This window comes from Pteropus medius, unplaced genomic scaffold (genome assembly GCF_902729225.1).
Source record: "Pteropus medius unplaced genomic scaffold, Ma_sr-lr_union100, whole genome shotgun sequence".
Lineage (NCBI taxonomy): Eukaryota > Metazoa > Chordata > Mammalia > Chiroptera > Pteropodidae > Pteropus > Pteropus medius.
This window is the reverse complement of record NW_024342473.1, coordinates 19,955,209-19,959,456: the sequence shown is the minus strand read 5'-3', so window position 1 is coordinate 19,959,456 and position 4,248 is coordinate 19,955,209. Positions and strand designations below refer to the sequence as shown.

At 30.8% G+C, this 4,248-nt stretch overlaps 1 non-coding gene across 1 annotated transcript; it reads right to left on the bottom strand.

Moving 5' to 3' along the window:
• Positions 1 to 3,823: 3,823 nt before the first annotated feature.
• On the bottom strand, positions 3,824 to 3,942 carry LOC120604650 (5S ribosomal RNA). Its single transcript, XR_005653389.1, has one exon. It is a non-coding gene; the product is annotated as a 5S ribosomal RNA (ribosomal RNA).
• Between the last annotated feature and the right edge of the window lie 306 nt (positions 3,943 to 4,248).

Here is a 4,248-nt window from a genome sequence, read left to right as displayed (position 1 = left end):
ATAAATAAATGAAGTTTCGATTATTTAGAAATAACAATACCTAAAATTTATTAAACATTACTATACAACCAGCATTGTATGAAGTGATCTACATGGATTACTTCATTTTATTATTACAATAATCCTGAGAGGTTGATTTCATTATCATCTCATTTCACAGATGAGGAACTGAAACACAAACCTCTGTTAAATCACCTGCCCGAGGGCACAGAATCAATCCATGATGGAGTTGGGATCTGAATTTAGATAATATAGTCCAGAACCAGTATATTTAACCACTACAACAAGAAGGACAATTAGATCATTACAAATCAAAATCTAAATATACTCAGAATACATACCCTTGAATGCATACTTTTGAAAATAAGAAAAGATTGAATAGAAGTAAATCATGCATAAAAATTAAGAGGCTAATGGAGAAAAATTATAAATATGCAAGAAAAGTATTACTAAAGAAAAAAACCAGAAATGAATGAAATAGAGAGTAGGGTAAATTCGAATAGAACTAAAATCTGATCAAAGAGAACCAAAAATGTCTTGCCAAGGTGTGAGCTCAAGTAGAGCGAGATGGAGGGAAGGTAGGAGGGAGATTATCAACATTAGAGATAAGAAGGGGACATAATTGTAGGTTTAGAGTAGATTCTAAAAGTCTGAGATAAATGCTAAATTTAAGCTAATGAATTAGAAAAATCTAGATTAAAATGATTTCTAGAAAATATATATCACCGAATTGATCCAAGAGGAGATACTCACCTTAAAAGAACAAACAACAACAAAATGCACTGAGTACATTGAAAAAGTCGTCAAAACACAGATGGTTCTACAAGAAAGGAACAAATAATTTCCTGCTATATCGTTAATAAACTGAAAGTATGAGAAAAATAGAAAGTTTTCTAATTCATTTATCTTGGGCTGACATCGCCTGAATATTAAAATTACACAAGGAAAGCATACACTTGTTTATGAACACAGACACAGAAATCCTGAGTTAAGTATTAGCAAAATGAATACAGAAATGTATTTTTTAAAGCCATAACTAAGATTTATCTGACAGATAGAAGAGTGATTCAAAATTCAGATACTAATGCAAATATTTATATTCAAATTAGAGAAAAATATACAATTATCTTAAGAGATGCAAAAAAGCATTCATACAATTTGATATCTATTTTTGGTTAGAAAGGAAACCACTTCAGCAAACCAAAAGTAGAAAGTTCTCTGTTTTAATTAAAGATATCTGTGTACACAAGCATCACACCTAATGATGAAGTATTAGAAGCTTTCTCATTTTTTAATATTATTTTGAGAGTCATAGCCAATGCCATGTGATAAAAAAAAAAGATAAGTTAAAGGTGGCAAACCAGGAGAAAATATTTGGGATATATAAATTACAAATGTATTTTCTATGTACAAAAATATATATAATATACAGAACACCAAAAAATCAATAAGAAAAATACAAACAACCTAATAGAAACATGTGCAAAGGATATAATCACTTCAATAAAAAGTAATATCAATGTTGAATAGAAATATAATTTTAAATCACAGAAATTGCATTTTTTTACCCTTAGAACTGGCAAAATTTTTAAAAATTGATATCTAGTGTTTATAAAAGTGTGAGGAATTAGGTATTTTCATGTACAGTTGATTAAAATGTATTTTGTAAGGCTTTCTTCGAAAGCAATTTGGCAGAATTTACAAAAAATTTTACTCTACACTTTTAGTCAACAATTTTGTTTCTACGACTTTAGCTAAAAGAAATTAATTGTTCATAGTGCACAACAAAGTACTTGCTTATGTGCTCAAAGAAAATTCAGGAATGTTTGTTGCAGCATTGTTTCAAATAGTGAAAAATTAGAAATAATCTAAGTATCCACTGGTAGGTAATTATGTTACATTGATACTATAGAATATTATGCATCTGTAGAAAATGAAGCTTATCTGTATTAGACATAGAAAAGGCTGTAAAATTTATTTTTGGAGTAAAAATAAATACAGAATTATTATAAAGCATGAATGTGTTTTATTGATGTTACACATACATATGCATACATATATGCATGAGAATGCATACAAAATAATTTGAAAGCAAGCTCGCTTAATGTTTTTTGGGAGGACAGCAGAAATGGGGGTCAGAAAATGAAGGTAGGATTAATGTTTTACTCTATATTTCAGTGTTTGAACCTTTCAGTGAAAATACACTCATGTAAACTTCTGATTTTTTAACTTTTTTTTTGTTAGTTTTAGCATATAGAGAATAAAGTGCACAAATTATAAGTATGCAGCCCAATGAATTCTTACATTTGTTTAATTCATGTAACCACGACCGAGATCAAGATGTAGACTATTTCTACAGAATGCTTCATTGTGCTCCTCCATTGTACCCATCACCATAGATTATTTTGTCTGCGAAATTCATAGAAATAGAATCATAGTTATGGCTGGCTTTTTTTGGTTTAATATCATATCTGCTATACTCATCTGTGTTATCCGTTCTTTTTTATTGCTTGTAGTATTCCATTGTATAAATGTACCACAATTTATTTATCCATTCTGCTGTTGATAGACATTTGAGATAATTTCCATTTTGGGGCTGTTATGAACTAAACTGCTATGAACAACCTTGTAAATGTCTTTTGTGTGACATATTCATGCATTCTCTTATCTACCTAGTACTGGAACTGCTGGGTCTTACGAAGGCTTTAGGAGACTCCGGTGATTCAAAGCAATTCAAAGCGGTTGTAACAATTTATACTTTCACTAGTAATGTATGAAAATTCCACTTTCAGTTGCTCCATATTCTGGCCAACACTTCATATTGTCAGTCTTTTTCATTTTAGTCATTCTGACGAGTGTGTTCTGGTATTTCATTATAGTTTCATTTTCATTTGCATTTCCATGATAACTAATCATATGAAATTTCTTTCTCATATACTTATTTATATCCATACTGATATTCTCTTCTGTAAAATGCCTGCTCAAGTTTTTTGTTCATTTTGTTTGAGCTGTTTATCTTTTTCTTATCATTTGTTGGCATTTCTTAGATGTTGTGGATATGCATTATTAGTTGGATATATATGCAATATATATGATAGGTATACATATACATACAAAGATATATTTACATATATATCACAGATATCCCTCTTTAGGATATGTCTTGTTTCACTCTCTTAATGGTGTCTTTTGATAAATAGAATTTCAGAATTTTAATGTATTAATCTTTTCTTTTATGGTTCATAGTTTTTTGGACTTATTTAAGAAATCACTGCCTACCCCAAGGTAATAAAATTATTCTTCTATGTTATTTTCTAGAATAGGGGTCAGAAAACTATGGCTTTTGTGGTCAGCAACCTTTTTTGTAAGTAAGTTTTTATTAGAATACAGCCATTCTCATCCGTTTCTGGCTGCTTTTGTGCTCCAACAGCAGAGTTGGCTAGTTGCAACAGAAACTATGTGGCCTATAAAGTAAAAAATATCGACTCTCTGGTCCTTTACAAAAAATATCGACTCTCTGGTCCTTTACAAAAAAGAATTTACTGACTTTTATTCTAGAAAATTACTGATTTCCTTTTATATGAGGTTATAATCCAGTTGAAATTAATTTTTATAAGTGGTATAAAATACTGTTAAAATCTGTTTGTTCCATATGAATTATCCAATTGCTCCAGCATCATTTATTTTAAAAAATCTTATTATCACAAAATTGCAGTGGCACCTTTGTTGTACATCATGTTACTGCATGTGTGTGGGCCTGTTTCTGTACTGTCTCTTCTGTTCCACTGTTTTTGTTGTTGTTGTTGTTTGTTTGTTTGTTTAACACCTACAGCACCTGGTCTTCCTAGGTGGTCTCCCATCCAAGTGCTAACCAGGCCTGACCCTGCTTAGCTTCCAAGATCAGATGGGATTGGGTATATTCAGGGTGGTATGGCTGTAGGCTTCCACTGTTGTATTTGTCTATCATTGCACCAATACCACACTGTCTTAAATATTGTAGCTTTATGCCAAGTCGATATCTGATATTGTAAATCCTCCAACAATTTCTTCTTCCTGTTTTCTTGGCTGGTATAGGTTGTTTGTATTTCCATATAAATTTTGGAATCCTCTCATAAATTTCCGCAGAAAAATCTTCTGGGATCTTGATTGGGATTGCACTGAGTCAATAAATGAATTTTTAGGAGAATTGACATCTTTGCAATATTGCATCTCCCAATCCATGAACGTGGTATAGCTATCTATTTGTTG